Below are 13,343 nucleotides of genomic sequence, written 5' to 3'. Positions count from 1 at the left end.
TCAAAACAGGTATAAATCGATTCCTCTCGTTGATTAGATGAATTTTTATGTTTAGATCGTTTAATTTAGTGAAGAAATGAGAAAGTTATAATGATTTAAAGTTTGCCCAGTTTCCGGCGACCTCCCCCACTTTTGAGGCGTTTTACGGCCAAACTATGGTGAGTTATATGTCGTGCAAGGTACCAATCTCTTTGTCTCGTTGAGTCATTGAGAACTATGATTTTTGTTTTTGAATCACTTGATTTCGTTGCGTATTTACAAATTATGAACATTGAAAGGTTTCCCAGAAATTCTGTCGAATTTCCCTTTTTTCCCTCGGGCAGCCTTCTTTCAGGCCATTTTGTGGCCATCTCCGGCAACCATTTGGACTCCAATCAGGTATAATTTTTTTTCTACACTTATCTATCTTCGATTTGGTATATTATGGGTCGATTTTGGTTGAAAAACAAGTGAGATATGGAGTTTTAAAGATTGCCCAGGAAATCTGCAAAATCTGCATAATTAGACAAAATTTCATTAAGGTCCGCCACTTGAATAGTATAGCAATCAACGATCCGACTGTTGGATCATCACTAAAATTTAATATGTTATAGTACATAATATTTGAGGACCATAGGAACTTACGGATCGGGAATCTGAATTACGGATCTTTCTGAATTAGATTTGTAAGTTCGTAAAATAAAACGTTAACCGCCACATGAATTAGCAATTGACAGAGATCCAACCATTGGATCATAATGAAATTTTAGTATGTTATTCTAGAAGCATAATGTAGATCTTTGGAAGTTACGGATCGAGTTGCGTAGGATTATGGACCCTACCATCGACCTTTAACCGTCAGTTGACTTTTGGTCAATGGGTCTCAAATCATTCTAGAATGTCCTTGAGGATGTGTTTTATGTGAGTTACGTGTTTTATTGATAAGGATTCTGAGATGTGGTTTGATAATTGTTCTAGGCATCAATCGCTTGTGACGCCTCGATGTTTATGCTAGGGAGTTGTAGCACGGACTCTAGGTGAGTGGGCTTTTGGTTTTCTATATATACATATATATGTTTTCCATTTTCCCAGAAACAGTTTTAAATGGATCTACGTTTTTAAATGCCATGTCAATTGCATTACATTTTAGTATATGCATTAGTATAGATATGCATATTATTGCATGACGCTACGGACGCCCAGGTAAGCTTTAGGTGAGTGCATATTGATGATAGTAATTGCAGTGTGTATGATTATGTTTAGATGCATTTAGTGCTCATTATCCTACACTCCGGTGTTAGTGCTTCGCCCGAGGCCAGGGCCTAGCCTTCACGTGATCGTTCACCTCCCGCACCACACGCTCACCTTGGATCCAAGGCAGGTGCTAACCTGTCGTACAGACCACATTAGGTGGTTCTGACTCGTAGGTGATTTGTGATACTTCGCATAGCCTTCACATGATCGTAGCACTTGAGCGTATCTATTTACACCCTGTTAAACCCCACCCCCGAATTTATATGTAATTTTATAAATTCCCAAAGTTTTATTGAAATTATCATTTTGGTCCTTAATTATCTATCCATTTCAAATTTAATATTTTTTATTTTTATTTTATCCTCCACTCCCTAACTGCCACTTGGCAGCACCCTAACTCCCCATTCTTTTCTTCCATTTTCCCCCACCTCATGACCCCCTCTTCTCTTTCTTCCAGCTCTTCTCTTTCAAACTCTCTCTCCCTTATCTCTCTCACTCTCAGATCCACACACACACGCACACACATGCAATCACCACACTCCCGTACCCACTCACTCCTCGACATCATCATCATCATCATCTCGTTGTCTATATCTCTCTCTTGGTGTGTGAGGCTTGGCCGAGCCCAGGGAAGCCCAAGCAAACCGAGGGCACCCAAACCCGATTTTCGAACATCACCGGTCATTCCAAGGCGAACAAAAGGTATAACCTCACTCCCCTCATTTTCCTCTACATTTTATACCTAGATTGGACCCTAAGGTCCATGTTTGTAGTCGGCCGGAGCTGGGATAGCTCCAGCGTGCACCTCCGACGGGATAGGCCTTTCAGGCCATTTGGAAAACTATTGGGCCTTAGGCCCGTTTCAATACCCAAAACCTTTTTTATATATATAATTATTTTTATTTTAATTATTAATTGTTTTAAGTTAAAGGCCTTTGGGCCAAATTAGCTAAGGCCTAAGCCTTTTTATCAAAAAACCCAAAACCCTTAAGCTTAAAGCCTTCGAGCCTTTTGAACCAGGGCCCTAAGCCCTCTCCTCTAAACCTAGCCCACCTAATTAGCTAAACCCTAACCGGCCCATAGCTTTTATTGGAAATATTCTGTCAGGGAATATTCCATTAGAGAATATTATGCCAGGGAATATTCTTTAGAATATTCTAGAGATATTCTGTTGACATTTTACGAAATTTATCCGGGACCCTTCTTAGGATAATTAGACATTCTGAATCTGTTTCCAACGTTCGTTTTCCCAAATTTAATTTCTATTATATAGTTTTATTAATTGGACTCTTTATATGCTTAGGGGCAATTATAGTGGCATTTCTGTCTTCGCTAGTTGCGTGACTCTTCGGCGACGAAGTACTGTGAGTGGACTCCTTCTAAAATTACATGATTTCATAGTTTAATTGCATAAATGAATAGCATGCCTTACGAGTTTATGAACTGATTTTATGTTAAGCATGTTTATGGAATATGTTGTTTATCGTCTCGTTTTTTGTGAAGAATTAATTATTAGCCTATATTGAGCTATAGTTTGATATATCGTATTTTCTATAAAAAAACCATGAACTAGTAGACTATCTGATGGATGACAATAGGATGCTAGAACATGTTTTAGAAACCCCTCTTTATAATATAGATGATGGATGACTTTATACTATGAAGTGGTTATCTATGAGAGGCGTAACTATTTGTGCATACCTAGTGGACACTATGCCACCTGGGGTGAGGATTTGGTGTTGGCAGATAAGCCGGGAGAAATAATCCCTAGCTACAGGCTGAGGGACATGGAGCAGGCATTGGGCCGGGAGTTGGTAATCTTTGGCTACGGGCGCAGAGATCACGATGTTGGCATAGGGCCGGGAGTTATATTTATTCAGTGATTTTACTGGCAGCACACCGCGCTTACGAGACAATCTATGAGACGTTTGATGTTTTGATTTTTACGATGTCTTTAGAGATGTTTTTGGCTTGCTAGGGTTTTCAGTAAACCTATCACTTATTATGCTAGTAGTTTTCTGTATATAAACTATGGGGGTTAGTATCTTGATAACTGTTTTATTATTACTGTATATATGAACTTGGTCCACTCATGTTTGTTTTGCACCCCCTTCAGGACTTAGAATCGAGGCATACAATCCTGGCATCCAGGCACTTTCGCATCGGCATCTTCAAATCCCCTCGATGTAGGACCCATTACTTTATTCATTCAATTTTTATATTATTTGTTTTAGTGTTCTAGTTAGTTGTATGCTCTGAACACATTCTTTAAATGCATATTCATTATTCGTTTATATTTATAAGTCTTCTATCCCTTGTTTTCAGCTTTTGCACTCAATAAATGGCTTTTGTCACCTTCGGGTGTCAGCCAGCACGTGCCTATCCTGGTATTCGGGGAATATCGGGATCGGGACGTGTCACACCCAGCCTATCATACAGACCACATTAGGTGGTTCCGACTCGTGTGTAGGAATTGGTTATGAGCTATAAGTTCTGCCGTACATGTCACGTTAGGTAACTCCGGCTGATATATCATATTATATTGATTCACATCACCTGGCTTACATATTTATTAATGAGATACTTGACATGGCACTCACTTTGGTTTTGATTGCTCTCAAGCCTGATTTCTATATACTTATGTATTATTATTTTCTGGGAAATTATACGGGTTTTATGGTGAGAGGTTAAAGCTTTGTTTTTGCCCACTCACGTTTTCTGTTTTTCGTCCTTTCAGGTTTTAGCTGTTGAAAGTTCATATCAACGAGGATTCTTGGCGAATCTCAGTATAGGTGGCTACCTATGATGCGAAATATATAAGCACACAAATTAAACCCTCTTTTGTCAAATTGTAGTAGAGATGTAAGTAGGGATCGTTCTAGACCGGGGATTAGGAGGGATTGCTAAACACTTGGAAACTGACTTAAAAACTCAAAAACAAAGTTTAAACCACTAAACTAGACTCAAAGAATGCAAAACTAAAGGTTAAAACACTTAAACAAACCTAAAACTCAAAACAGCAACTAGAAGGCTCCAAACTGCCTAAAAACCACTTTCTGGGCAGTTTTGAGCACCTACACTAATTTGGACGAAATTTGATGAAAACTTGAATCAAAATACTTAGAAACACAAATCAAAATACTTTCTAACTAATCTAAGACTTCAAATGAGAGGGGGATTTGTTTTGGACGAAAATTTAACACAAAACAGAAACTTTAACTAGCACAGATTGTAAAAACGATTTTGGTGAAATAGATGGATAAAAGGCTAGTTAGGAGGTTCTTCTCCACACATGTCACACTTGCAAACAAAACGATTTTCAGTTGTTCTTCCAATAAATTATAAATACTCAACGCCCCACATTAACCGTGAATTGCACTAATTAACCCTCAGTTTTTCCACAAGTTATTAAGTTGGATGATTGCATACGACAACCCAAAACATTCCCTACAAGTTCCCTACATGAATTGCATAATAGAGATACAAGCAAGAATCATTACGTTCTATGAAAAACATAAGCATTGACGAAGCATTTGTTACTATGAATTGCATGAAACTTATGCTAAGAATTCATTCAACGCGATCGTTTTCAAGCGATCTTCACTACTTGTGATTATAAGATTGTAACTATTAGGTGAAACTCCCTCATAATCTAGCATCATATTCATGCATGAAAACTAAGCGTGCACTCTCAATCAACATACATAAATAAATTATCAATCAAATAGATGAACGAATTGAATCCACAACTTATGAAATAACAACTGAATGTAATCGAATCAAATTGCAAGCATGTACATGGTTTCGAATTACCCCCCAACTATGGGGGTTTAGTTCCTCATACTCACAACATAAAGTTTATTGAATTGAAACATCGAAGACATAAGAAAGATTACACCTAAAACGCCCAAGAATTCCACTTTGAATTTCTGACTTCAAGCTCCTCTTTCTTCTTCTCCTTGTTGCGGCATAGATGGTTTTGGGGGTTTTTGGATGTGGTTTTGGTTTAAGAATGGAGTTAGGATGATATGGTGGTGCGGCAAGGTGTGTGGGTGGTGGATGGAAGTGTAGAATGGTGTATGGAGGTGGATGGTGGCTGCGGCAAGGATGGGGAGTGGCTGGTTTGTATGGAGGAGTGGCGGCTAGGGGTTCTAAGGGTGATGATGGCTGCGGCAAGGTGGGGAAATAAGGTTGGATGAATTTCTGATTTTTAGAATGGGAGAGGATCGGCCAAAGGATGTAAAACACATATATATAGGCACCTAAACCCTAAAGAAATCAGATTAGACAATGGGCTAGGGTTAGGTGCGGCTAAGGTTGGAAATCCACCAGAAAATTGGGTTTCTAGAACATTAGGTGCGGCATGGGCTTAGGAGAAATGGATTAGGGTTTAACATGGCAGAAATTGAATGATTAGGCCCTAGGATGCGGCATGGACTTAGGGTTCACAAGGAATTAGGGTTTAAGTCATCTAAAAGCCCAAAGCCGAGAATAGAAACTCACGAAAATGGAAACCTCCAAGAATAGAAACTTCCAACTTTAGAAACTTTGGTTGCCAATTCCGATTTAGGAAAGATCAACCCAAAATGGAAACTTTTAGGCTTAGCTTTCCTACTTCAAGTAGGAAACCTCAAATCTCGAACTCTTCAATTTCATCCCAACCTTGTGTTCCAAGCATGTCCTTTTCATTCCAAGCTCACTTTTTGCTCCAAAAGCTCCAAATTGCATCATTTCATGTAATATGTCCTTTAAACCTGAAAACACATGAAAGTAGCTTAAAAGACTACTTTAACGAAGAAAACATAACAAAGATGCATCAGAACTAGCTAACTAAGGCGCATAAATATGCTCCTATCAACCTATGAGGGTATGATCCTTACTCACACTACTGTACTTTACTTATGTTCTGACGTCACGTGTGAAATAGGTTCATTCCTGCTCATCGGCGCACTCTTGTCTTTAAGGCACTTTTAGGTTTAAATTTATTCACATTTTTCACATCACTACACTTTATTGCTTCGTCACCTTCCAGATGTCGGCCAACACAGCTCGATTCGGAATCATAGTGGACATACCGGGTCGGGGTGTGTCAACATTATTGCTAACTTATTTTGAAGCTTAATTAGCCCACTCCCACATTATTGTAAATCAAATATTGTCGTTTGTTGCAAAAAAAAATTAATAATAATAATTCATAAAATAAGATATTTTTGTCATGGAATAGAATAACATATCATATCATATCAACGTCATAAAGGAAGCACAAAGCTTTAGCATATGACTCCTGATTTGTCTCTGAGTTCCAGCAAGATGGAGCACCATGGTAAGCCAAAGCCAACCTCTCGACCATAAAAAGGTCTTTGCAAACTAGATATAAGAATAAGAATATTAAAAATACATATTTTAAATATTAGGAAAACTAATGAAAAAGGCTTGAAAACTTTGAGTTTTAATGATAAGGAAAAAATAAAGGGTAAAGTGAATAGTACCAGGATTGACTTTTTAGTGTAAAAATGTGGTTTTTCGTTAAAGTGAACAGTACCGGGTGCTTTTCATTAAAGTTCCCTTTAATATTTCTTTTCTAGAAAAGAACATATAGTTATATTACTTTCTTAAATTGGGAAGAAGAATTTAAACTTGGATCTCGGTCCAGAAGTCAAGTTGGAATAGCTAATTAACCTTGTATTACAAAGTCTGCTTGACCGTGACTAAAGTAGGGTAAAAATTTTCATAGCTTTTTCAAGCCCGAAAGGGGTGAACAACTAGTGGCTCCTTTTTAAGAGAAAAAAAGAACCTTCTTTTACAAAGTCAACTTGTTTTGATATTCGAAAATTTTAAATTAATTCATAGAGCTAAGTTAAATTTTATTTTATGGTATGAAAAAAAGTTTTTTTGAATAAAAAAGAAAGTTACACATGTTCTGGGGAGAGAATGAAATTGACCCATCTTTGAACCAAGTTAATATAATATCTTAGTTAGTAATTTTTTATGTTTTTCAACTTTTTACAATTTTTTTATGTTACATAATTAATAGAAAATTCTCACATTGAGTCTTGTTACTAACTTTTTCTTGCTAAATTACCAAATTATATTTATTTTAAAGCGCTTAATTTTGCTTGTTTTATGTGCAGCTAGGCGACTGGAAATTTTGGATGCAAATGAGTGCCCCCAGCTATGCAAGTTAGCTTATGATTACTTGAGAAAAACGAAAGGGTGTGAAGAAAACATCCACGAATATTTCGCTTCAGAAGCAGATCAAGATTCTCTCTGCATAAATTTGATTGTCGAATTTGATAGATGCATCCTCAATTATTTTGCATTTCATTGGAGCCAAGCTACTCTAATGATTAGTCAGGTATGTGTGTGTGCGCATGCGCGTGCGTGTGTGTGTATTACCCAAAAATTCGAAATATGTAAATCAATAATGTCAATGTACCAATTAATTCCAGAGAAAAAGTCCAGCTAGAAATTAATATAAAATAAACTAGCATTTGGGTTCTTCTCTTTTCTGTTTTAGCCTTCTTAATTAATTAATCGCAATATAATATTTTATTCATTAGTTATTTATCTTGCGAGTAATATTATTCATATCATGTTTTTGTACCATATTTATATACTACCTTAGATTTTGAATGTAGAGACTAAGAAGATAACGAAGCTCAAAGACATGGTATTGGCAGCTACCAGGTTAATTCTCCCATTTAGTTTTTTCTTTACATGCTCCCATTTAGTTAATTACCTAATAATCATAAACAATTTTGCGTATTAATTTAACTTATCCCACTCATTAAGTTTTCTCCCAACTCTCCTGAAATAGGGTAGAAATTTTCAGTTCAAGTATTCTTGTATACATGAAAGGAAATTATTTTCGAGTAAAAAAAATGCCTTTCATGTACTAATACTAAACATGGCATTCGTGTCGTGTTTTCGGTGTTCGTGTCGTTTTCATGTCATACCCGATATCTTAACAGGTCATGTCATGTAACACTCGTTAAAATAAACAGGTAAAATGATCCGACCCGAAATCAACCCGATAATATTAACAGGTAATATGATCCGACCCGTTATCCGTTAAGGAAAATATATTTTAAACCAATAAATAATCAAATGAAAAACATAATACTAAATAAGTATACACATACCATATTGTTACATCCAAAACATAAAAACACATTTTTCTTTTAAATATATTTTCACTTACCTAAAGTCTTTAATAGTTTTTTAATTAATGTAGAAGTGTAAAAAAATATAGAAAAAATATATCTATGCTCGTAATGACAAGCTTTACAACTTTCATGAAGAGCTTAACTTCGAAATTCGCCACTATAATCATATAAATCATAGATCAAAATTTAACCGTTGATTGTTGTTTTCATTTACACTTTATTGTTCTCATCAAATTTTATATTTTTTTCAAATTTTGTTTTTTGGAAACTTGATCTATTAGAGGATGCAGGAAGATGAACGGTTTGGATCGTTGATATTATATTCAGAGTTTTACGGTTAGTGAAAATATTGCTTGATGTTTATAAAGTTTCTTCAAACTATATGACATCGACTCATATTTTAGTTAATCATAAATATCGAAACGTGATATCAAAGATCTAAATCGTTCATCTTCTTACATCCGCCAGATGATCATGTTTTCAAAAAAGAAAATTTTAAAAATGAAATTCAGTAAGAAAAATAAAGCGTAAATAGCAATCGACGGTTAAATATAAATTTAAGGTTTATGAATTATGGTGTTGGATTTCGAAGTTGACGCCTTCATGAAAGTTATAAAGTTTGTCACTATGAGTGATTGTATATTTTTTTTATACATTTTTTACACTTCTACAATAATTATTATTAATTTTATTAATTTTGCCCTCAAATAAAAAACATTATTCATGAAGGTTTGGATGATTTTAAAAATCTAAACAATAATGTAAGTGTAACTATTATCTACTCGTGGATGAATAATGATGAATCACGAGGATTTTAAAAATCTAAACACTTTGTTGAAATTGCTTACATGGCACCAGAGCCGTGCTAAACTGAGACCTAATGAGGCCTTCCAAATTTAGTACCTTACTAGAATTCATGCCCGCGCGATGCAACGGGTCAAAAACTTTGTCATGTAATTAACAAATACATATAAAAAGGGGCAAGTAAAGTAAAAGAGTCCATGAATTTCCATAGTGTACCAAGTTAGTAGAAATGTACTCCAACATGACTAGGTCTAAAGGAGATTCCTTCACTCTCAATATGGTTTATCAAAAGTCGTGTCTCATTTTCTTTAGGCCAAACATGTAGGACAACACCAATCACAACTACAAATATTAACAACTGTGCAAAAGAATTATAAAAACACTCATGTACCATATAAGAACAAACCTCACAATTGGTCTTAAGAATCGTTTTTCCTAAGAGACCCATTAGAGCAAGTTCACCGTTGGACCTTGCTCGGGGGACAGGAGAAAGGAAAGGGCCCGAGAGTCGGTGGGTTCGACTCCAATGTTGGGCAGCCCGAGTGAGGGTGGGAGCTCGAGGGCCAGGGCTGTGAGGGATTGCCAGCCCTTTAGCTCGAAGGGTGTGACGTCAGGCTGACGCCATGCCTAGCGTCGGTCCTTTTTTTTATTTTTTTTTGTGTCAAGCGCATGCCCCTCATGCGCACGTGCGGGTGCGTCAGCCGACACGTTTTCAGAGTGAATGACCTGCACGCAGTGACCATTGGAAAGCCACGTGGCTTCCCACGGTCCGTTCGATCCCAACGGCTCTTTAATACGAGCCGTCCGATTTCCAACGGTAATAAAAAAAAACTGATTTAATATCAACCGTTCGATCTGAGATCAACAGTTGATGTTAATTTGCTTTATAAATAAATAAAAGTTACTATTGTGACACGTGGCACAATCTGGAGTGTTGGAATTTATTTATTTTTTAAATCCAACAGCAGAGATTAATTATTTGAATAAAAAAATTTTAAATTGTAAAAAATCCGAAAAAAATATTTGAAAATTAAAAAAAAAAATTCTATTTTTCTATAAATACCTTCTCATTATCATCTACCTTACACCACAATTTCATATGTTCTACACTACTTTCAATCACATTCCTATCTTTCTCTCAAAGTTTCAATCCAATTTTTTTCAACATAATGACTACTAATGCAGGTACGAATTGGACGTCTCTTGAAGATGTTGCATTGTGTACTAGCTGGGTTGAAGTTACTCATAGTTCGCGTACAGGTAACGAGATGCAGTTGCGAGAAATGTGGAGTCTTATTCATACCAATTATCTTGAGAAAATGGGTGGGAGTAGAACCTAAGAATCGATGTCTAGTCGTTGGAAATTACTTAGCCAATCATTTACTATTTGGAGAGACGCCTTGGCACAAGCTAGTAGTAATCTTCAAAGTGGGGAAAATTACACGGATCAGATAACAATATATTATTTATTTGTTTGTACTATACCCAAATTTACATTGTAATTATTTGTTTGTATTATTTATTTGTTACCTACTTTAATTATAATTATTTGTTTGTATTATTTATTTGTTATCTACTTTGATTATAATTATTTCTTCTCCCCCATTGTGTAGCTAATTCAAGCACAAGCTTGGTATGGTGCCAAAACCAAAACAAAAAATAAATCATTCAACCGGTGGGAATGTTGGAATATTGTCAAAGATTATCCTAAATTTAGAGTTGTGCCTGTCGGTCCAGAAGTTGTCATGAACAACATCCCGCTATACTCTACACCTGATAATGGCTCACATGAAGATGATGCAGAAGAAGTGCCCGAAACGTCCATCCCTGAACAAGCATCGGGTTCGACCCGTTATCCAATTAGGCCTCAAGGTAAGAAGGCTTCAAAGAGAAAAGGAAGTGCTTCCAAGCATGATTATGCAAAGTACATGGAAGAACTTACTCGCCATAGTGAATTGACTTTGGCTCGAGAAATGGTGAAATTTGAGGCTAATAAGGCTAGAAATGAGGCAAAAGCTGCAGCTATTAAGAGAGAATTTCAAGCTAATCAGAGAGAAAGAGCTACTTAGGCAAGAAAGGGAACTGGTTAGAGAATAAAGAATGGCTCAACGAGATCGTGAGATTATGAACACGCCTTTAGAAGGGAAGTCTCCAAATTCTAAATATTTTTGAAAGTCGGAGAAAAATGATGTGGTGCGTAGCAGGCGTGCAAGAGAAGTGAGAGCAAGAGGAAATGGTCCTAGCACCACAAATTGGTTAAGTGATGATGAATAGAGTACTTTTTGTAATCGGAGCCCATAATTTTCCAATCACCTTGGGTTGTAATTTATTATTTATTGAATTAAGTATTTTATGTTGTTTCCAATTTATTGAATTTAGTACTTTATTTAAAGTGAGAGTAAATTTATTTAATATGGTAATATATTTATACTATAAGAGTCTTTATTCAAATGACATAAACACACCAAATAAAAAACTCACGAAATGAACTAAAATAAAACGCATCAAATAAAATTACATAAACACACCAAATAATAAAAAACTCACTAAAATAAAACATACCAAATAAAATTACATAAACACACCAAATAATAAAAACCTCACTAAATGAACTAAAATAAAACACACCAAATAAAATTACATAAACATACTAAATAATAAAAAAAAAAACACACTAAATGAACTTAATTATCTTCAGCTTGTTTCAATGCCCACTAGTGTGCTCTATCAAGTCATTTTGTTAGGCATTGTGCATGTCTGGCCTTTGAAATGCAGTATATCGTTGAATGATCCTTTCATTGTAACGTCAATCCATTTCTAATGGCTCATGTTGCACGGGCTCATCGGTGGCGTCATGAGCACAATATATACGTGTTCTTGAATTGTTCATCGTGTCTGACTCATATTCATCAACGGCTTCATAATCGTACTCATCTTCCACAATCATGTTGTGAAGAATGATGCACGTCATCATGATGGATCGAAGCGACTCTACCTCAAACAATCTGGCAGCACCCCTAACGATCGCCCAACGAACTTGGAGGATATAGAAACAACGCTCCACATCCTTCTTGCACCCTTCTTGACACCTTGCAAAGTGTTTTTTCTTTGCACTTCGCAGACGTGGCACTGTTTTGACAAATGTTGACCACCTTGGGTAAATGTCGTCAGCTAGGTAGTATGGCTCATCGTACATACGTCCATTGACCTCATACGTGACTTTTAGTGTCTTTCCTTGCAGGACATCGTTGAACACTAGGGATTGGACAAGGACGTTGAGGTCATTTTGAGCTTCCAAAACCCCGAAAAAGGCATGCCAAATCCATGTATCAAAAGATGCCACCGCCTCCAAAATGATGTTTTTTGCTCCTTTTATGTCTCCATAAGCGCCTTGCCATGCACTTTGACAGTTTTTCCACGTCCAATGCATACAATCAATGCTCTCAATCATCCCAGGAAAACCTCACATCTCGGCCTTCTTCAGAAGCCTTTCCAAGTCCATGTGAGTAGGTTTTCAAATGTACTATACGATGTAGATAGATTCGATTGCTCCGCAAAACCTTATCAAGGACTCAAGAATGGTTGATTTCCCTATCCTCGCTATCTCATCCACTTGGTCTGCAGATGCTCCATACACAAGCATCCGCAGAGCAACAGTAATTTTTTGCTCGGAAAGGAGACCCATAACACCACAAGCATCCTTCTTTTGCACAAAGTAAGAATCATGGTTGCAAACAACAATCATGATTTTTTTGAACAAATGTCGTTCCATTTTAAAACGACGTCTGAAGTACGTATCAGGAAATGCACTATTATGGACAAAATAATCGTCCAACAGCTCCACACCTTGTTGTTGCCTGCTTCTATCAAGGTTTCCGGAACGGGTGGGCCTGCATATATGAGCCACAACTTGAATGACTCGATAGGAATGTGAGTCTTTGGCCATTCTTGCTTCGTCATTTCTCCTTCTCCGCTCCTCAACCTCTTCCTTCTCATTTTAGGCTATATGGAGATTGAACATTCCTTCATATTGGTTAAACAATTCTTCCTCTTCTTGATCGATTTCCCACATCATGCTTGAAGAAGAAGACATTGTAAGTAGAAACTATGAATAATTATACAGATTTTAATTTGGTGAAA

The 13,343-nt window shown here is 36.5% G+C and overlaps 1 pseudogene; it reads left to right on the top strand.

Moving 5' to 3' along the window:
- Window positions 1–6,510: 6,510 nt before the first annotated feature.
- Window positions 6,511–13,343, top strand: part of LOC126609179 (calmodulin calcium-dependent NAD kinase-like) — a 44,561-nt pseudogene continuing 37,728 nt past the window's right edge.

Source organism: Malus sylvestris, chromosome 16 (genome assembly GCF_916048215.2).
Source record: "Malus sylvestris chromosome 16, drMalSylv7.2, whole genome shotgun sequence".
In the NCBI taxonomy this organism is placed as follows: Eukaryota; Viridiplantae; Streptophyta; class Magnoliopsida; order Rosales; family Rosaceae; genus Malus; species Malus sylvestris.
This window is presented reverse-complemented; position numbering and strand designations above follow the sequence as displayed.